The sequence below is a fragment of the Pinus tabuliformis genome, chromosome 8, assembly GCF_031772625.1.
Source record: "Pinus tabuliformis cultivar Carrire ecotype Pingquan chromosome 8, CPIR1, whole genome shotgun sequence".
Classification (NCBI taxonomy): domain Eukaryota; kingdom Viridiplantae; phylum Streptophyta; class Pinopsida; order Pinales; family Pinaceae; genus Pinus; species Pinus tabuliformis.
In genome coordinates this window covers 947,597,055-947,620,346 of record NC_142294.1, presented here as the reverse complement: position 1 = coordinate 947,620,346, position 23,292 = coordinate 947,597,055, and positions in this window count along the sequence as shown.

Here is a 23,292-nt window from a genome sequence, read left to right as displayed (position 1 = left end):
TTTATCACATGTTGAATATGATCATCTAGTTATGTGTTGCATGAAGGGCAATCTTCCTAAGAAAGAAACTTAGATATCAAAACTATATTTAGTAGAAAGACTTTGATAGTGGTCATCATTAGGCATATCCATCCAAATATTATGCTAAATTCATACCCCCCAAATTAATATATAATGTCTTTCATCACATGGTTTCTTTTCAGCATGACCATCTATTCATGTGCTGAATTAAATCTAAAAATCTAACTCGCATATAGAAAAGAAACTAATATATCAAAGCTCCGCTTGGTGGAAAGACTATAAGGGTGGCCATCAATGGGTGTATCCATCCACATTTTATGATAACTAAACCCCTTGAATCAATACTTCATGTGTTTCATTATATAGTCTCTTTTGAGTATGACCATCTAGTTGTGTCTTGTATGAACGCTAAAGCTAACTCTCATATGCCTTCTTGGAAAAAAAGAGTGGCCAGTGGGGGGATTGGTATAATGATTCTATGAGTGTGTATCATTGGGTGTATCCATGCATATTACGCAAAAGCTAGACCCCCCAAATCAATATATGATGATTTTTATTATATTATTTGTTTTGAGCATAACCATGTAGTCATGTCTTGCATGAAGGCTAAAGCTAACTCTCGTACACTTTTTTTACGAAAAGAAAATTAGATTTTAAAGCTTTAATTAGCGGAATGACTTTAAGAGTGACCATAATGGGGAATATACATCCACACACTATGCTAAATGCAAACTCAATAATCAATAAGTTATGCAAATCCATGCACTAATGGGATTGATGCCATCCTTCCTTGATAAGGAAAAGACATAAAATCACATGGTGTAGGATTCATTCTCCTTGCAACCATTGAGCTTCTCACTTACACATTTAATATAATAGAAGTTGGACTAGGGAAGGGATCTAATCTCTTCTAAAAAGTTGAAAGGTGAAAGGTAATAACATCAATTGGAGAATCCATTGGCCTTGGGGAAGTTGGCTTTAGATGATGAAAGATAGTTGGAAATCAAAAAGAAAGGATTACTTCTCTAAATGTATGAATCTATATTTTTTTGGTGATTTCATAAATGTATTGTAATGTTTTGGGATTTGGTATTCAATTTCATCCTTTTTATATTGTTTCTTTAGTTATATTTGAATTTTAAAAATATGTTAGGCTCTATATGGAACATAAGGTGATATTATGGAATAATAAATTCAAGATAACATCAATATAATGAAGTACATAAAAATATAAAATATAATGCAATATTCACTATTATAAACAATGAAGAAAATGCATAAAATACAAGAAAGCATCATTTCCAAAAAGATTAATAGTACCCAAAGATCATAAATTAAGATGATCAAAATCACATTGCTTACTCTAGGAATGTAAATATGAACACCTTGTCACCTAAAGTAGATATTGCCTTCGCTTGAAAACCCGCAAAGTATAAAAGAATATATTGATTTAGAATTACAATTATTAACTTATAATGAACCATATTTCTTTATATATTATAAATATGATTTATTTCCCTAGAAATCAAGGTTAACACATTAAACATAATAAAATTGTATTATGGTCATTTAACAACATGATTGACCACATAAAATTACTTTAATGACTCATTATATTCATTGGTATGGCTAAAGTAACTCTTATGGGACCATAAACCTCAATGAAAGGGTCATCTTTGTGTCGTATTAGTACACCATGTTAAGGAATAACATACCCTTACTGCTGAGAAACTTCATCCTAAAAGCATTTAGTTAATGTCAAAGTCATAATCATCTCTTTTATTTGCATTTATTTGTTTCAATGTTTGGTTATCCATCCATCAATCCCTTATTGACTCTTTTGGGTGTTAATGTATGATAGTTGTTTTTTTTTTAATTTCATATATTTTTATAAGTTTACCAATTTGTCATACTTACCATATAGTTGTTAATTGATTTTTTATCAATGAATGTCATTGGTTTTGCTTGCTATTTCCTTGGAATTTAGTATGTTGATGTGAAATTTTACATATTTCTTGTCACAACTTCAATGATAATAATGATGTCAATATAAGTCCACCAGTGTTCTTCCTTTCTTGGTTTCTCATGGTCCACAACCATATCACCAATCTTTATTTATATTATAGTTGTAGAAAATCTGATGGTAGGTTAACTCAATAATGCAATATAAATCAAAGCCGAATACTATAACCTACTTCTACTATCAATTTGCGGAAGCTTAAAGATCGAGCTGAACAATAGAACTAGAAGAAGAAGAATCAATGGCACAATACACATGAAAATACTTTTGGGGAAAACCTCAGCTAAAAACCCCACACTATTGTATTATCATACATGGTGGAAATACATAGGAATTATACAAAGCCTTAGCTCTCACAACTAGCCAGCTCTGAATACAATCCTCACAGATGCTCACAGGCAACCTTGGCTTCTCTCCAACCTTCCTCTCTGCCCTCCAAGCTCCTATTTCCTTGTGTTGTTCCTTGTGGATGATTTTCCTTCAACCAAATGGATGATCATCCTCCAAAACTGCGCAATCCTCAAGGATAAATCCTTAACTGCATGCATGAGTTTTCTCCATGAGAAAACACATGCAACTGATAGTACATTGTCCTTGAACATTTATCTCAACTAGGTCATTCTTAGAATAAACATGCATGAGTTCCTGATGAGGGAATCTTCAGTTAACTGGAGTAGCACTAGTTGAATGCATTAATGCATCAACTAACTGTTAACTCACTATTAGTTCCTCAAACATTTTGGAACTAATTTAACTGGACTTAACTCAGTAAACTGAGGTAACTAATTACAACTCAAATATAACTCAATCTTATCTCCTTAATTTAAGGGATAACTCTTGCATGACTTTAGAAAGACTTTTGACTTGAATTTCTCCAACTAATTAATTTAAAATAAATTAATTGATTATTTCCAAGTAGTTGTTAAGACTAAATTCGATTTTAATTCACAATTTCATTCAAGGGCCAATTAAATTGGAATATTCTTGTTGCCATATTTCAACGCTCCCTCTCAACAAGAAAGGGATTATCTGCCACCCTAATCCTATCTCTATGGAACTCGAATTTACACTTTGGCAATGCCTTTGTCAAAATGTCAGCATCTTGCTCCTCTATCGAAATATACCGCAGCAACATGATCCTCCTCGCTACACATTCTCTGAGATGATGAAATACTGGATTCTTAGAGAGTTTGATACAGCTCTGATTATCACAATAGATCACAGTTGGATCCATCCTCTGATCAAACAAACCAACTAGGATTTTCCGCATCCAAATGGCCTCACATGTTGCCTGACTTGTAGCCATGTATTCTGCCTCTGCCGAGCTGAGTGCAATCGACCTTTGTTTCCTGTTGTACCAAGAAACTTCCACTGACCCAAGGTTGAAAATCCCTCCTGATGTGCTCTTCTGATCTGATGGACTCCCTGCCCAATCTGCATCAGTTAAGCCTTGTAGCTTCACTCCCTTTGTCCATCTGTACCATAATCCATACTGAGATGTTCCTATGAGGTATCTCAATACATGCTTTGTCGCCTGCCAAAACATCTTGGTAGGTTGAACCATCGCTTGACTCAACTGGTTCACCGCATAGCACAAATTTGGTCATGTGTTCACTAAGTACATCAGCGAACCCACAAGTTGCCTATACACAGTAGCCTCTACCACTTCTCTTGAAGTAGCAACCTCCTTCCTCCAGTTACCTACTAGAGGAGTCTGCATGGGCTTGCACTTCTCCATGTGGAATCTCCTGAGTATCTCGTTGGTATACTTGCCCTGAGAGACAAACAACTCCCCATCCTTCTGCCACACTTCCATGCCAAGGAAGTAATGCATGAGACCCATCTCTTTCATCTCGAATTCTCTTGCAAGGTCCTCCTTACAAGACAAGATCAATTGATCATCACCAGTCAATATGAGATCATCAACATAAAGTACGATGATCAACAGCTTACCTTTCACCACGATGTGGTACAGGTTCACATCCACTTCACTCTTTGTGAAGCCCAACCCGGTGAAGTAGTTGTTTATCCTGGTGTACCAAGCACGAGGTGCTTGCTTCAGCTCGTACAACGCTCTCTTGAGTCAGCACACATGCGACTCACGATTGAAGATCTCAAAACCTTTTGACTACTCTATGTACACCTCTTCCTCAATCTAGCCATTGAGAAATGCAGTCTGCACATCCATCTGATGGATCTTCCAACCCATCTGTGTTGATAGTGCCAATATAGATCTGATAGATGAGTACCTTGCGACAGGAGCAAAAGTTTCATCATAGTCAATCCCCTTGACCTGTGAAAAGCCATGGGCAACAAATCTTGCCTTATGCTTCTCCACACTACCATCAGCAGCTTGATTTACCTTGTAAAGCCAACGGGAACTCACAACTGGCTTTTTCTCCGGTCTTGGAACCACGTCCCAAACACTATTACGAACTATGGAGTCATACTCCTCCACCATAGCATCAACCCAAATTGGCTGTTGTACTGCTTCCTCAAAGGAAGATGGCTCAGTGTCAACACATTCCCCAGCAAGGGCCATGTATCCAGTGTTCCTCTCAGTGACCTCCTCTGTTTGTGCTGAGAAGATGGTGCTTCCACATTCTCTCTTGCATCCTCTAACAATCTGTCAGCTTCTCTTGTGCGCTTCCGTCCATCTCTGGAAGACTCTGCTTGAGTGGATGTATCCACTCTTGGAACCTCTGCATGTGGTTGCTCCACATCAGTCTGAGGCTCCTCCTCCTTAGGAACCAATAGTTCCTCCACAGCCTGTAGTTGGAGCTCCCCCTTAAGGGAAACTCGCATGGCCTTCTGCTCATCAAACTTGAGATCTCTGTGAACCACTGTCCTCCGACTGGTAGGAAAGTACACCCGATAATTGTGAGGTGCATCAGTGTACCCCACAAATATCCCCAATTCTGTTGTTGGCTCAAGCTTCTTCTGTGCATCCTTTGTCACATGGAAATATACTGATGAGCCAAAGATCCTAAAGTGACCCACATCTGGTCTCTTATCGGAGAAAGCTTCCTCTGGTGTCTTCATCCCAAGTATGTGATGCGGGCTTCTATTCTGCATATAGACCACTGTGTTTCATGCCTCAGCCCACAAGTGAAGTGGTAGGCCTTAGTCATGCAACATTGCCCATGCTACCCCTACAATAGTTCTGTTCTTCCTCTCGGCCACCCCATTCTGTTGTGGGTTATGAGGTGCCATCAACTCTGATTTAATTCCTTCCATTGCACAGAAGTCCTTAAACTCTTGAGAGACATTTTCTCCGCCGTTGTCGCTTCTCAAGGCCTTGATCTTCTTCCCTGATGCTTTCTCGACCAAAGCTTTGAACTCACAACACTTTGTGAAGGTTTGGTCCTTCTTTTGCATGAAATAAATCTAGCATTTACGAGAATAGTCATCAATGAAAATCACATAATACCTTTGCTTCGTTGTGGATTCCATCGAGAATGGTCCACACAAATCAGTATGAACTCGCTCTAAGATAGCCTCTGCTCGATTGTCTCGATCATGAAAGGAAGACTTGGTGTACTTTCCCAAGGTACAACCTTTGCATGTGTCAACTTGCTCAAGTTTACCTTTGGGAAGTCCTATAGATATCTGCTACATTATCTTCAAAGCCCCATGATGAAAATGGCCCAACTACCTGTGCCACAACTCGCCAATGTCTTGGCTTTGCACCAATTCTTCTTTCGTACTCAATGTTGCATAATCATCTACCTCTAGTTTATAGAGATTATTCACCTGAATCCCTATCCTCTTGGTCTGACCCGTGTTTATGTGTCTTAGGAACACCTTTCCTTTACTGAAGATGACATCGTAGCCTTTGTCCTCCAACATCGCGACAAATACCAAGTTCTTCTTCAGTCCAGGCACATACATCACATCTGTCAAGGTGAGAGGAGCTTCATGCTCCCTCTAAAAAGCAACCGTGCCCACTCCTGAAACATTATACCTTCCATCATCACCCATCTCTATGCGCATCTTGAGGTCTTTCTCCTCCAAGGCACTGAATAAATTTTTATCACCAGTCATGTGGAATGAGGCTCCACTGTCAAGATACCAGACATAACCCATCATCGATGACACCATGCATGTGATGAGGGTAAAGTCCATTTTGAACTGAGAGGCTATTGTCTCACCTTCCGATCCTTCTGAGGATCCCTTCTTGGACTTCTTCGATGGGCAATTAGTTGCATAATGTCCCATCTTGTGACAATTAAAGCATCTTACTTTAGACATGTCACCCTTCTTCCCTACATGAGAAGAATTCGATTTGAAATGGGAAGCCTTCCCCTTCCCTTTCCTTGCCTTACTTGCTAAGGCCAGATTTTCTTCATCATCATTCTTGGATGAAGAACCATCTCATGTGCTCCTCTTGATCTCCTCCTGCATAAGATCCAACCACAATCATTCCCAATCCGGTAGTTTCTCCCTTCCATTCACAGAGTCCTCGTGGCTATTCCAGCTCTTTGGAAGGCTAAGGAGAGCGAGGCTTACCATATCATCATTGGCAGTAGTTATTCCCACACTGGCAAGCTCATCTCTGCAAGTGATGAGCTTGTTCAGATAAGTGGAAATAGTATCGCCCTTCTCGATCTTGATTCTTCGAAGCTTATCCTTGAGCGCCAATTTCCTTTGGTCGTTACTGTTTTGGTAGAGGTCCTTCAATGTCTTCCACATTGAAAATGGAGTATCCTTCTCATGGAGACTCGAGACAATATGGTCTCAAACTCCCTCAAGGATGATTCGTCTCACCTTCGCCACACACTTCTTCCACTCAGCCAACTCTTGTGCATTAGTTGAAGCTGGCTTTGGGATTTCTTGATCAATGAATTCCTTCAAGCCATTTTCTTCTAATACAGCCTCCATTCTATCTTTCCATGCTATGTAATTTGAGCTACCTTCCAAGGCATACTTGAGTCTCAAGCCATAGAATGCCATTGGCCAACCTTGAAGTATGATATGAATTCGATTTGCATCTACAACCTCGAACTTCAAACTTTGAATTCTCTTCTCAGTATACTGTTCACAACTTCGATACCATGTAGAACATTTCTACAAATCTAGCTCTGATACCATGTAGAAATTTTGATGGTAGGTTAACTCGATAATGCAATATAAATCAAATCAGAATACTATAACATACTTCTACTCCCAATTTGCAGAAGCTTAAAGATCGAGTTGAACAATATAACCAGAAGAAGAAGAATCAATGGCACAATACACATGAAATACTTTTGGGGAAAGCCTCAGCTAAAAACCCCACACTATTGTATTATCATACATGGTGGAAATACATAGGAATTATACAAAGCCTTAGCTCTCACAGCTAGTCATCTCTCAGTACAATCCTCACATATGCTCACAGGCAATCTTGGCTTCTCTCCAGCCTTCCTCTCTGCCTTCCAAGCTCCTATTTCCTTGTGTTGTTCCTTGTGGATGATTTTCCTTCAACCAAGTGGATGATTAGTGGGTTCTAGTATTGTAGCAATGATGTTGCAACTCCTGGGACTCCCTTCTTTTCTTTTATCAACTCGGTAGTTTGTAACAAACTTGGAAGCGATGGTGCTATATGCACAAGTACTACCTCTTACTGCAAGCTGTCACTTGATCAGCTGGCACAAGTTCGCTAGGAGATTAAGCCAACTTCTATGAGTTCTTAGAAGAAGCTTTTAACTATGATGGACGAAAGCTAACTCAAAAGAGGCTAGTCTACTTGCAGAAAGAAGATGAAAGCTGAAAGGAAATGCAAACCCTAGCAAACCCTAGTTTTACTGACTAATCCTACTGGTGCAAGAAAAGAGATGAAAGCTACGGAAATGGATGCCATTGACTCTTGGAAAGGTAAAATGCATGTGACTAAGCTACTTCTGAAGTAAAATCTAGAAAAAAACCTATTTTTGTATTTTTGAGTAATCTTGCAGAATTATTATGCATGTGCTTTAATTGTTTTTTACTGTGCAGAGGTTGATTGGCGAAAGGAAATGGAGTGGGCACTTGCAGGAGGTTGGGAAGGTGAGAAGAGGGCCTAAGGGGTCCCTAGCACCCTTCCAGAGAGTTTCACAGTGATCAGATCTCGAAAAACTACTCATGTGAACTTCTACATGAAGTTTGCAAGGGTTCTACAGGATGTTCTACAGGAAGATCCGAAAGAGGATTTTGGAGGGTTGATGGTGGAAAAATGGTGGGAAAGTGGAAATGGAGGTTGGATGAGGATGTGAAGGGGTCTAGGACCTAGTGAATGAAGCTAAGGAGTGATTAAGGTGATTGGATTTGTTCAAGGATGGAGGGAGCAATGTTGCACAAGAATGTAGAAATTAGGGCAAAGTGGGAAAATGTGGCAAATGAAGGGAAGGAATCTTGGATTAGGGGTTGGAGCAGGCTGTATGATGGAGGAAGAGTAGGCAAGGAGGTATTATAGGTGCTCTGCATGCTATTTTCCAAAACTGATTGAACAAAGACTAGAAAAACCAGAGATCTATCTATTTTGACCTAATCTGACCTAAAAACAAGAAACATGATGAACAGAAGTTTATAGACAGGAAATCATGCAAGATAACTATGGAAACTAAGCAAGAACAGATCTAAAAATGCAAGTACAATTGGTATCAACTTTTCCAACTAAAAATCTAACACTAGCAATTGCATGAAGAGGCAAAAACAGTGTTTTTGTGGCAGCAAGTATGCCTTGGTCTCAGCTCATGGTCCCAAGGAGGGAGAGATGAGATCAAGGATTTCTTGATGGCCTTTTTGTAGATATTTTCTGTTACCAAACTGTCAAATCAACCTGAAGCATGAAAAACTATATTAATCATCAAAAATAACTTAAGTAACAAAGCAAGATTTTAACCTAAACAACAGAAATTATTTTATGAATGCAGCAAAGACACATAAAAGAACACAAAGGAGGTATTGGCACTTGGTTTGGGCCCAACCCCAAGAGCTACAGCCTCCTAAGAAAGATCAGAGCTGGTGCAAAGCTGGATTCATCTTTATTGATAAAAAAATAATAGTTACATCCCAAAAACTGTCTACAAGAAAAAATACTGACTAAAATCTAACTAACTTCTGACTAACCAAAATGAGGCCCTAAGCCTTCTTATTTATACAAATTGAGGACCCCAACAATCCTCCTAAACTTTAGGAAATTGGCTGCCAAAACTTGCAGTTAACAGCAACTTTACTAGCCCTGCTCAATTGCCCTTGTGATCATCGATGTGGTGGCCCTTGAACTCCGAGTTGCTGGTGGAGAATTCGAGGTAAGGGCTCATAAATGAAGGGGACACCTTGTTACACAAAAATATTGTCACCATGATTATTTGCAGTCAGTATGGGTCTATCATCACTTGTACTGTCCTCCTAAGCAAGTCTCAGACCTCAGCTCTTCAAGTCAAGCTTTGGAAATGAGAGAAAGACATTAAAAATCAATGTAACTCTGGTTCCGCACTTTCTCTCACTGTCACTTGCGGTCCCGCACCTTCTGTGTACAAAAACTGTGGACCTGCCCGCTCTGTCCCTAACGGTGTAGGTGCGGACCCCTATGAAAGTCAAAAGGCGCAAGTTTTATCTTAAAAAACTCACTTTGGGTTAATTCTAGAGGTTTCTAGAAGGAATTTTGACGTGGATTGTTCGCTCTGAGGTGGTTCATGCATCCCAAAAGAGAAGGAGCTAATCCCTTGATGAGAGGAGCTATCCCTTTGAAGGAGGGCTTTATCCCTTTGAAGGAGGACCTAGTAACCTCCCTCCGTTGCACTATAAATACAGGCATTGGGCTGGTTGCTGAGGAGGTTAGAAGCTGAACATTTTTTAGGGTAAATGCTGGTGAAATCAAGACTTCCTAGTTGAGCTTAAGAGGAGATATCACATACCTTTTTGGCTTCATTGGTGAGTGAGTGAAACTTGTCAAAGTAGAGGAGACTTCTTGCTGGACCCTGGGAGGAGCTTGTACAGCGTCAAGGCAAAGGTTGTAAAGTTCTTCTTCTTTTGAATTAATACAATCAAACTCATTTTTCTCAACAAGTATCTCATGTTATTTGTTTCATGGACTCCTTGACTTTCATGTTAAATATGTTTTATGCAATTGGCTTTTCAGGTGCTATTTAATTTGTTTGCCTTGTTTGTGTTTGCAGATTCGCGACAAAGGAGCTCATTTGGATCGAAGGAGCGAGGGCATCCACAAGCTTGCGTTGGACCTAAGTTAGGCCCTAAAAACACTTGTTTGCCATTGTTTATCAAAGCATATTTAGAGAAAGATAGTGTCTGGTTGGTTTGCTTGTCATTAGGTCTTCTTTAGATTCTAGGAAGGTCTATCTTGTCCGCAAGATCGACTTATTCTGTGTGACAAAATGGTGACTCCGCTGGGGAATTGATTGTTTTCCTTGTTTTTACTTTGACTTGAGAAACTGTGTTTTTGTTTCTGTTTTTGGCTTGTTGTGTGTAAAATTGGGTAGAGTTTGTAGATCCAGGGTTATTTTTTGTTTTTCATAGCTTTGGGAGAGGACCGCACCCTAGCCGTTTGACACAGTGCGTACCTACCCGGAGCTTGGCTTTTAGCACAGAGCGGGACCACACCAGTGTCAACTGTGGGCCTGCGGACCCTGTCAAAATTTTGAAAAACCCTAAGATTTCCTCTGTTAGTCAGCTTAGTGTTTGTTTAGAAATTGTTATCCACTGCCCAGACCTGCATATAACTTGTCAGAAGCTTTCTTTAGGTTGATTTTGTTAGTGTTAGGGTTTTAAGTGAAATTCCTAGGAGTTTTGCTTGTTGGGTTTGTTTTTCATTTTGGTTGTGTAGTGGCTCTGAGCTTAGAAGCTGTAGGGACTTCATATCACCTTAGTGTCTACCAGCCTTCTTATGAGTCTGACCATTTATGAAATCTCCCCTTGTTGAGGAATCCGCTTTGAGTTTTCTCTTTACAAAACTTCGAAAAGCTTGTGTTTGAAAGTTTGGATTTTCATTTTCAAAAAGAAAACAAAATTGGTTGTTCTTGACTTATTTGTGATTCTACATAAATTGGTCCTTAGCTTACATCTAGCTAAGTAAAACATCATTTAAAAAGACTTTTAGTAGGCTTTGACTTCAAATAGGTTTTTATAATTTGTAGATATCAAAGTTAGTCATTTTCATAGTTTTGAGTGTTTTATTAAAAAATATAAAAATCTCTTTTGAAAAAAGTTTGTTTTGTAGTGATTGAGTGCTTTGAAACGAAAAAGGAAATTTTTGTGAAATAACTAGTTGTCTCGTTTTGAGTGCATTGGAAAAGGACAAAAACTCTTCTTTTAATTTGTTTGATTGAGAAAGATTTGTGTTTACAAAGTATTTGCATTCTCAAACTCTTTCTTAGTTTAGAATTTCATCGAAGAGAAAAAGATCGTTTAAATCATCTTAGGTGCATTTTTAGTGATTTTGAGTCGAGTCTTCATACCACGAGTTTCATCTCCGCACCTTTTGACTTAAACAAAAACCAATAAAAAATTAACGCTTAAAGTAAAATTCACCTAGTAACATTTTTATTTCTAGGGCTCTGATACACCAACTTAACTTAGGCTAGTGTCTTGGAGTAGGAGAGTAATTAACTCTCCAAGACAGTAAAAACAAATAAGTAGTTGTATCTTGTGGTAGGGAAGAAATCCAATTGTTGCATTTATGCTCTAGGAAAGCTCCTCTTAAAGGAGAAGCACGAGATCGTGTCCGAACCAGTGTGGGAATCAATCCTTCCTCATTGGGAACGATGCCAGATATTCATGTATTGAAAACGGTAAACCTTGGATTAACCATTGTCGAGGAGTCTGGGGTCACTTGTTGGTAAACCTTGGATTATGTCAAGGAGCCTTCAAGGGGATTGAGCTTGCTACTCTGCCCTTGCGTGCGTATCGGATCGTAGATTGTTCCCCCAGGTATATTTGTCTCAGTTGGTAACCTTAGTAGCCATATTCTTTAGGACTCTTCCTGAGGTGACAGTGGTGGGAAGATCCCACTGTACCTGTAGCAGACGTCGGCTAGACTCACTTGGATTTTCTGGGGGGTTCTCTTCACTCGAGACGGTTAAGTGGAGGAACTTGTGCCAGTCTATTCATTAAGCAGGTTGCTGGGGTAACTGTTCCAACCGCCATTTCTGCATTGAACTCTGTGACGTTGGATTTCATCACCAACTAGTGTTTTCAGTACGGAAAGTTATTGTTTGTGTGTGTTTGATCTCCTAGATTCTTTAGGCGTGTGATTCAAATTTGTTTGGTTCTTTAGAGACTTTAGGTGCTTTTCATTGAGGTTTTACTTTGTTTGCGTGTGAAGTAGTTAAAAGTTTTCAACTGTGGCTGAATTACCAAGGCAGTCCCGTAGACTTCGGGGCCAGTCTCCTGAGTTTGTAAACGTGGCTGAGTTACTGAGGAAGTCTCGTAGACTTCGAGGCCAACCTCCTGAGGAAGTACCGAGCCAGCTTGAAGGCTTGAAAGTCCTCATAACTCCTAGAGACAGTAGAGTTGGGTCACCTGAGGAAGGAGAATATTCTTTGATAGTACATCCTAATTTTCAACCGTTAGTAGCAGATTATAATCCACAGTCAGTGTCTATTTCCAAAATTGCTGGTAGCTTTTCATCTACTAGTGATATAGGTGAAGAACCTGAAATATCCGAGCCTGAAAGTGAATTTTCTACTACTCCGACATCGGGGTTTGTTTCTCCAACTTCTAGTGGTCCTGGTTCACCTAGGGTAGAAAGAGTAATCACCCAAGATCTTCCTTCTGGACTTATTGCAATTGAAGAACTTGCTCCGGAAGAAGAAGTAGGCATCCCTATCCCTGAAAATCAACCTGTTATTGAACTAAGGGAGCGCGAATAAATTTTTTACAGTCCACCTAGGAGCAGTTCTTGGTATCTTTCTTTGACTAATTTCTTAGAAAACTTAGAGTTAAGTTTTTCACCACCTCGCGCTCCTTATCACCCAACACCTAGAGGTTTTTATACTCCCGTAAATATGTCCGGACAGTCATCCATGTTTACTCAATCGCCTAAATCCTTTTTGTACGGCGGTCCTTCTGTTCCCTCCGGGTATCAGTCACTTTCTGGTACTTTTTCGGGAGCATCTCCTCAACCCATTGAACAAGGGTTATTAACTAGAAGCAATGGTACTAAGCCGTTGAGCGTAGAAGACATTCTCATGATGTCAGGTTCTATTCCCAATCCTCAACCTCAAGGTGGCCAGTTACTGCTTGGGGGGTAGCCTCAATTAACGCCTGGGGGGCAACCTCAAGGTACACAGTTTGCATCTGGGGGGCAACCTCAAGGACAGTACATACCTATGGGACAGTACGTTCCTCAAGGTCAACCCCAGACTCAATATGTACCCCAAGGTCAACCCCAGTATCAATTTATACCTCAAGGTCAACCCCAGTATCAATTTATACCTCAAGGTCAACCCCAATATCAGTATGTGCCTCAAGGGTATCAACCCCAAGGTCAATACTCGAACCAAGGTTTCCAACCACCCTTCGGTCAAACGTATGTTCAAGGAACGGGAAATGTACCTTTCAATTATCAATCCTACCCTTAACCCGGTTATGGTCCTCAGTATTCTCAACCAGTTATGGGTTAGTACCCCGGAATGAATATAGTGTGGAATCCATCGCAAACTCAACAGGTATTGCAGCCAAGTGTACAGTTGTCATCTCAAACTGGACAACCCTTAGTTTCTGGTTCACCCCAACAACCAGTCCAGTCTAACATTCAAACTTCTGTACCTTCAGTAGTTTCTCAGTCTGGGCCTAGTACACCTCGTACTCTGCCTCAAACGACTGCTACAACTGCCGCAACATCTGTTCAATCTACCCCACCTACTTCTGGAGTATCGACAGCTCTGGTTTCTACTGTTCTTGTATCTACTCCTCAGACATCTTTACCACCGTCTGGATCTACGATTCAAACTTCGATTCAGATGCCTGTAGGACAACTTGGTTTAAGTACGGTTGTCACAAGTCAACCACAATTTACTTATCAACCGTACCAGGGACAGAACCAATTCGGTCCTGCTGTGCAGTAGCCAGTCTATCAGTATCAACCGTACCCTGGGTACACTTATCAACAACCTCAACAACCCCAGTACGGTCTGGTTAATCCTAGTTTTCCGGGAGGATACAATATCCCAAACGCAATTCCTATTCCTAGTTATCCTGGATATCCTCCTCCTGGGGCTGGTCTTATGACCTAGAGTTTTAGGGATCCTAATCGGCAGTTACCATTTATCGCAACTTTGGACTTGCCTGACTTGTCACGCCTAACGAACGATCCCATTAATTATCTTCTGTTTTGGCCGCCAATGCCGAATAAGTTGCCCAATGACATTCCCAAGTTCGAAGGTAAATCAGGAGAGGACCCGTCGAACCATGTGATGACTTACCACCTCTGGTGTGCGTCTAACTCCATCACAGATGATTCAATCCATCTTAGACTTTTCCAGCGCACTCTAATTGGTCTCGCGACCAAGTGGTACATTGAGTTACCGCGAGGCACTTTTTATAATTTTAGTCAGTTAGCTACCTCGTTTTTAACTCATTTTCAGTTGCCAGTCCGATATGACAATGGCACGGAATTGTTAACTTCGCTAAAACAATCGACATCCACTCACATTTCAGATCATATTCATGAGTGGAGACGTCGACAGCGTTTAGTGAAGGTATTTATTCTGGATCAGATCTTGGCCAAGTGGTTTGTAAAATCTTTGTTGCCAAAGATCACTGAAGATGTTGCTAAAGCCGGAGTTGTTACTGAGGAGCAAGTGATTGCTCAAGCACAGTACCTTGACTTGGTCTATACTCAGTCAGGTACGTTACACGAAAAAATCCCCGATCTTCCCAAGCAAAATCAAATCACTGCAGCTCCTTCGGGATCTCATGCCGCCAATGGTATGATTGGCACGGTTAACACTAAAACTAAGAAGAAGTCTTCCAAGAATTATTCCCCTATCATAACCTTGCCTGATTCCCCAACAGGAGATTCTTCTGCAGAGATTTCCGCCGATATTCACGTTGTAGAGTCATCTACAACCAAATCAAAATCTGGTGGGAAGAAGAAAGGAAAGAAGAAGAATAAAACGGACAAAAGTTCAAAGGAGAAACTTGAAAAGGCAGAATCCAATGATGAAAAGCGCAAACTTCGTTATCCTTGTCTCATTTGTGACGATGAAAATTTTACAAGAGACTGCCCTCATCGAGCAGAGGTTGCGAATATTGTCAAGGGTTCCCAAACTCCTGCTGTTTTGAAGGATCCTTTTCCGGCTCAAGACAGTAAGATGATAGGTTCATCCTCGAATACCAATGAAGAACCCATACTGATGATGTCCCATGTTAGGATTGCGACTCGATCGCAAGATTATGGTAGTAAAAGTCCTGTTGATGGTAAAGAAGCAGAATCTTCTCATTCTAATTGATCTAGGTGGATGTTGGTGGCCACCCGCCTATCCCATTTGGACCCCCACAACTGTCTCTTTAAGCTTTTTCAGTTTCCTGAATTGTAGCACAGTTTACTATTTTTAGCAGTTTTTCGGGTCCTGAACTTCCGGAGCCGTTTTGAGGCCCTAAACGACGTTTTTTTGGGAATCTGGATAGATCTTTTTTTGGTAGTACTCAGATAGATCTTTCTAACGAGCTATCGTACGCGTCAAACGGAGATCGTATGCCAAAGTTACGACCCCGGGAAATTGATGTACCAATTTACCCAAACGGGGCCCACAATTTGGCGTTTCATCTTCTAGGGTTAGGTTTCGGGATGTGAAGGGTTTTCCATTGTTTCTCAACAATAAATAGGCCTTCGAGCCTCATTGTATCAGAGTTCAGAACAGTTCAGAGGCATGTAGCCGCACATCTCTTCTCAGAGATAAGCTACCATCGCCCTAGCTGGTTTATTTCCATTTCTGGTTGTAAGCATATTTCAGTGTTTTACAGTAATGAAATGAAGTATTATTTCCGCTACATCTTTGTGTTTATGGTTATTCCTATATTTTATTGCGTTCCTGTTTAAATCCGGATCAGTGGTATCAGAGCGGTCTGCTTTTTGTCTGTTTTTCTTTGCATGTCCCCAACGAGGTCGGGATATAAGGAATTAGGGCTTGAACTGGTCGAACCTTTGCAAGACCAGCCTCGCAAATCCCGACGGCCTCCCATGGCGGATGAGAAGAAAGACGAGGGAGCAGGAGATCCTATCAAAATCTTGCTCGAAGAAGCGCTCGAGCGGCAAAGGAACGCGATGATGGATAGCTTTGCGCAGATCCTTCAGCGGCTACCCAGAGGCGACGCATCGGCTTCCAACAACGACTCTGGAAACGCCACACCGTTTAAGGTACAAGTGAATTTTAAAATCCCCATCTTCGAGGGTAAAATAGACGCAGATGCCGTAGATAAATGGTTAAATTTGCTAGATGGGTATTTTTCTGTTCATGAATTTTCAAGTCGGGAAAAGATTGTTTTCACTCTTCTCAAAGCAGCCCCCCACATCAAGGACTGGTGGGAAACCTACTGCGAGCAGAAGGATGAAAGTACATGCTCACTATTTTCAGCCGCACCTACTTGGAATGACTTCCGGGATGCCATCAAGGAGCAGTACTACCCTGTCGGAAGCTATGAGGACAAATACATCAAATGGACCACACTGCGGCAGGGACGAGACCAAGATGTGCCAGAGTTCACAAACATTTTTCATACCCTTCGCACACAGTTGGGTATCAAAGATTCTGAGCTGCATCTGGTACTCAAATACCGCGGCTGCCTACACAGATACATCCAGGAAGAGATGGGGTTCTTGAACATCTCCTCGCTCGGCACAGCATACCGATACGCTGTCAAAATTGAGCAAAAGTTCAAACAGAAGAAGCGAGACTTTGGATCTGCAAATCCGAAGCCCAAAGAACAAAGCCAAGGCAGGGTGACCCAAGACAACCCGTCGAAGCTGCAAGAAAAGAACACCATGAAGCCGAAGAAGGACACAGGGAAGTGGTGTGAGTTCCACAAGAGTCTCACTCATAACACAAGTGAGTGTCGGACCAAGCAGTCGCTGGTGGCTGAGTTGAAGGCTTCCGAATCAGATGCATGTTCCGACCCTGAGCCAGAACCCGACAAGGGGAATGGCAAAGGGAAGCAGATCATTGATGCGGATCCCAGCGCCACTGTTGCCACCGCCAAGATCCAGAAAGATGAGCCCGAAAATCCAGAGGAAGGGGAGCGTCTTTTCCACTCACAGATGTGGGTGAAGGGTTCGCCGCTACAATTCATTGTCGACAATGGCAGCCAAAAGAACCTCATTTCAGCAGAGGTTGTGAAGCAGTTGGGCCTACCGACTACACCGCACTTGCAGCCGTACAGTATTGGGTGGCTTCACGAAGGACGAGATCTAAAAATTCGCCAGCAGTGCTGCCTTCCATACAGCATCAAACCCTTCACAGACGAGGTATTGTGTGATGTTACACCTCTGGATGTTTGCGATGTATTATTAGGCCAACCATACTTGTGGAGGCGACATGCTGTGTATGAGTCAAGGCCTCGCACTGTCATTATTTCTTTGGGTGATTCATTATACAGGATATCGGAGGTAGCCCCACCTACCGCCACCTCTTTGATCACTGCTAAGAAAGGCAGTAAGCTCATCTCCCAGACCAGGAAATTCATCTGTCTGGCTCACTCCCAAAGTAAGGGGAAGATCGTTGCTACATCCATGACCCCCGCGAAGGATTCCTCCATGCAGCAGCAGCATCAAAGGGATACGGTCATGACAAGACACAGGAACAACTTCTCCTCACCCACAGGGGTACCACACAGGTTTCAGGTGGGCGACAAAGTTTGGTTGCATCGACAGAGAGAATGCCTTACCAGAACCCATCAGAAACTCAGACCACTCCGACATGGTCCTTACACCAGTACCAAGGCTACGGGCAACAATGCTTTGAAGCACAACATTCCTCCATTCCTTCGATTGCACTGAGTGTTCAATGTGGACCATCGTCGACCATACTTTCCACCATTTCTGGTCACAGTAGAGATTGCAGAACAGCTCACCAGAGACCCAGCTCAGCAGAAGCTTCCTCATCTCAGGGAGGAACTCAATGCAATGGGGACCATTGCTTCCTAAGGGGGGAGGAATGATCCAGGTGGATGTTGGTGGCCACCTGCCTATCCCATTTGGACCCCCACAACTGTCTCTTTCAGCGTTTTCAGTTTCCTAAATTGTAGCACAGTTTACTATTTTTAGTAGTTTTTCGGGTCCTGAACTTCCGGAGCCGTTTTGAGGCCCTAAACGACGTTTTTTTGGGAATCTGGGGCAACATGGGTCCATGGACCCATGTTGCCTCCCAAAGTGGTAGTACTCGGATAGATCTTTCTAACAAGCTATCGTACGCGTCAAACGGAGATCGCATGCCAAAGTTACGACCCCGGGAAATTGATGTACCAATTTACCCAAATGGTGCCCACAATTTGGCGTTTCATCTTCTAGGGTTAGGTTTCGGGATGTGAAGGGTTTTCCATTGTTTCTCAACAATAAATAGGCCTTTGAGCCTCATTGTATCAGAGTTCAGAACAGTTCAGAGGCATGTAGCCACACATCTCTTCTCAGAGATAAGCTACCATCGCCCTAGCTGGTTTATTTCCATTTCTGGTTGTAAGCATATTTCAGTATTACAGTAATGAAATGAAGTATTATTTCCGTTGCATCTTTGTGTTTATGGTTATTCCTATATTTTATTGCGTTCCTGTTTAAATCTGGATCACTATCCATCAACCTCAGCTCCCGGTTCCGATCCACTACAGATCGAGAAACCTAATCCAGACTTGGTAATCAAACCGCCCGCCAAGGGTATACTTCGAAAGTCAGCTTTCAATCCACATGCAAGAGCGGCTCAGAATTATAACATTGTTGAGGATTTAGCTGTTTCACCCTCAGCAATGTCGGCTTTGGAAGTGCTGCAATCATGTCCAGCACAACGTAAGTTACTTTTGTTGGCTATAGGAGCTGTTGATGTTCAGGACTCGAACCTAATAATTTTCGATCTAGAAAATAGTACACCACGTTTGCCTCATCAAATGGCTTTCCAGATTCCAGTGATAGTAAAAAACAGGCCTATTCATCGGACTGTAATTGATGAGGGAGCCTCAACGTGTATTATGTCGATACAGTGTTGGAGATCGCTTGGTTCTCCTTCGCTAAATCAATCCCCGACGATTCTAAAGGCCTTTGATGGTCGTGGGTTTCATCCTTTTGGCATTCTACAGGATTTGCCTATAGGGGTTGAAGGAAAAACCGTTAGTCTAGATGTGGAGGTAGTTGATGCCCCTCTAGATTACAACCTTCTCTTGGGTCGAAGTTGGTCTTACGTTATGACAGCGGTCGTTTCATCGGTTTTTTGAGTAATAAAGTTTCCACACAATGGAAAGATTGTAACAATAGACCAGCTGGCTTACTTTTCATCCGACCTAGTCTCTTCGGAGAGTATTCAACATGTCGGTAAAACGACTATCCCATATAAGGATGTTGGAGTAGGACTAGTTAAAGATGCCGGTTTACTGGGAACTTTTCCTTTTCCTACAATCAACGCATCGTCTTCATTTGCAACCATTCATATGATTACATCAGACACCATTATTTATGATGATCCTTGGATCATTCCTTCTGAATCTGAGATAGAGTCATTTGGTAATGCCATGCCTTTGAGTCTATATGAAATTTCCTATGAAGCTGTGTAGTCGTTTGCCGACCCATGTTCAACCGAAAATGACTTAATGAATGTGGTCCGTGAGGAATCACTTTTCACATCAACCTTGGATTTAACCACGTTTTCTGAACTTGTTCACTCTGATGAGCAAATTCGTGAAATACTATGTGTAGATGATTTACCATGGGAAGATCTCCATCACAGATCTTCGCTTTTACCTGAGAATGATCGTTTTGAAAATGATTTCTCATCAATTTTTACAACTGAATATGTCAAGGAACCTTAGAATCCAATGAAACATCCCGATTCAGAGTTAAATTTGGGAAACATCTCTCGAACTATTCCTATTGACATTTCGGTTAAGCCCGAAATTGTTGAGAACATTCATATAGGTGCCTCGTGTACAGATGACGAAATTCAGCTATATAAGGCCCTATTTCAAAAAATTCACGACGTGTTTGCCTGGTCCTATGAGGAAATGCCAGGAATTGATCCCGTGATTGTTGTTCATGAGATCAAGACTTACCTGTACGCTAAACCCGTCCGGCAACGTTTGCGTCAGATTCACCCACGAAAAGCTGCTGCAATTAAAGCGGAAGTTGAAAAATTGTTGAAAGCGGGTTTCATTTATCCGATCCCGTTAACGGATTGGGTATCGAATATTGTTCTGGTTAACAAAAAACAGGGAACAATAAGAATATGCATCGACTATAGGGACATTAATCGAGCCTGTCCAAAGGACAATTACCCAACTCCCTATATCGATCAAATCATTGATGATTGTGCCGACAGCGAAATATTCTCCTTCATGGACGGTTTTTCCGGATACAATCAAATCAATATTCTACCCGCCGATCAACCAAAAACGGATTTCATTTGTCCATGGGGGACATTTGCTTATTGCAAGTTACCTTTTGGGCTTAAGAATGCCAGAGCAACTTTTCAAAGGGCGATGTCTTATGCGTTTCATGACATCAAGCACATTGTGCAACCCTATCTCGATGACTTGCCTGCTCATTCATTACATCGAGCTGATCACCTCATCCATTTACGAGCAATCTTTATGAGGTGTAGGCATTATCGTATTCGGTTGAACCCACACAAATGTGTCTTCTGTATAGAAACGGGTCGATTGCTGGGGTTTGTAGTTTCGAAAGCCGGCATTCGCGTTGATCCCTCGAAGGTCGAAGCTATCATCAAATTGCCTCCTCCTTCGAGTCTTCGCCAACTCCAAAGTTTGCAGGGGAAAGAAAACTTTTTACAACGATTCATTCCTAACTACGCCGAGGTTACAAAGGGTTTCACCTGGTTGTTGAAGCAAAATACTCCATTCTATTGGGATGAGATAGCTCAGAAATCTTTTGATGCACTCAAACACGCGTTGACCCATGCATCGTTGTTGCATCCTCCCAACTACAACCAGGATTACTTCTTGTATCTCGCCGCCTCTCATTCCACCATTGGAATGGTCTTAGTTCAGGAAGATGAATTCGGAACTGAACATGTGATATATTACCTTAGTCGAACTTTAAATCCAACTGAGCTAAAATATTCACATGTGGAGAAATTGGCATTGGCAGCTGTTCAAGTTGTCCAACGTTTTCGTCACTACATTTTACTACGTAAAACTACGGTAATTTCGGTTTGCAACCCTATGATCTACATTTTGACCAAGCAATTGCTAGGGGGCAAGTACTCTAAATGGATCGTTATCCTGCAGGAGTTCGACTTGGAATTTGAGAAATCTAAGTCTAAGAAATCTTTAGTTTTTGTGGAGTTAATGTGTGACTTCCCGCGTGCTGACACGGAAATTGTGGCGGAGGAGCCCATTGCGGACGAATCCTTGTTTCTAATCAGCACTTTAGATCCGTGGTATGGGGATATCATCGTTTATCTCCAGACCCAATCCTTTCGGCCAGAAATTTCAAGGTCAGAACATCAAAAAATTCGATTCCAGTCCCAACAATTCAGGATTATTGGAGATACTCTTTATCGCCGTGGGGTGGACTCTGTTTTTTGACGTTGCTTAACTCACGAGGAAGCTGAAAGGGTTCTAAATGACTGTCACTCTGGAGCGTGTGGCAGTCATATGTCTGGGTTTGCCATAGCCCAAAAGATATTGCGCGTTGGCTACTTCTGGCTGTCTTTATTTAAAGATTGTATTACGGCGGTCCGAAAATGCCACAACTGCCAAATTTTTTATCGTAAGATGCGCGCTCCACCTGCTCCTCTCCACCCTATAATTGTTGTTGGTCCTTTTTCCAAATGGGGTATCGATTTTATTACATGTAACCCTCACTCGACCGGGGGGCATGCATATATCATCCTTGCGGTAGATTATTTTACTAAGTGGGCCGAGGCGATGCCTACATTTGAGGCAGACGGCAAGACAACTGCAATTTTCGTGTTCAATCATATAATTGCTAGGTTTGGTGTCCCGCAAGCGATAATCATTGATCATGGGCGTCATTTTCGAAACGTTATGATCACCGAACTTACAGGCCAGCTTGGTTTACGTCACGATAGTTCAACCCCTTATTATCCACAAGCAAATGGTTTGGTTGAATCCATCAACAAAGTTTTAGTTATCATGATCCGACGAATTATTGGGATTCATCAGTCGAATTGGCATAACATGCTATTTTCAGCGATTTGGGCGTACCGAACTTCAGTAAAAACATCAACAGGGTTCACTCCTTTCCAACTAGTCTATGGTTTGGAAGCTGTGTTACCCATTGAATGCGAAATCCCGTCACTGCAAATGGCCATCGAGTTACTTCCAGCCACTTCTGAAGAGGAAAAGCGTTTGTTATACTTGGCTCAATTAGATGAGAATCAACGTGATGCTGCATTGGTGATCGAGACTCACGCAAAACGAATGAAAGCTCAGTATGATCGAAATGTGACCCCTCGAAATTTTTTGGAAGGAGATCTAGTCTTAGTTTATGATCAAGCTAATGATAAATTAGGCCCTAGAAAATTCGATCCTATGTGGCATGGTCCCTATGTTTTCAAGCAAAAGCTAGCCAAAGGGGCCTATGAATTGGTAGACTTTGACTGGGACTCTTTGGGTAAACCGAGAAATGGCCTTTACTTGAAGAGGTATTATGCTTAAAAGAATGGGTATGGAGATTTTTAGTTAGGATAGTTTTTCTTTCTAGCTGGTGTGTTTTAGTTTAAACAATGTGCTTAGCTTAGAGAGTGTTTTTCGTCATTATTCCTGCTTATCTTGGTTTTACTCTTGATATTGCAGATGTCGATGCTTCTCCAAACATACATTGGTTTTGTTGATGGTGCTTGTCGTAATACACGGAACATCTCTTCCGTAGCTTGGGTTATCTATTCGCCCTCTGACGAGTTAGTATCTATGCATGGGGTAAGCCTCGGTCAAACAACGAACAACATCGCTGAGTATAGTGCAGTGATTGAGTTATTATCTGAATCTATTTCATTTGGGATTCGGAGTTTGATAGTGAGGTTAGATTCTGAACTCGTTGTATTACAACTTAATAGAGTGTATACCTTTAGAAATCCAGTGTTATTAAGATT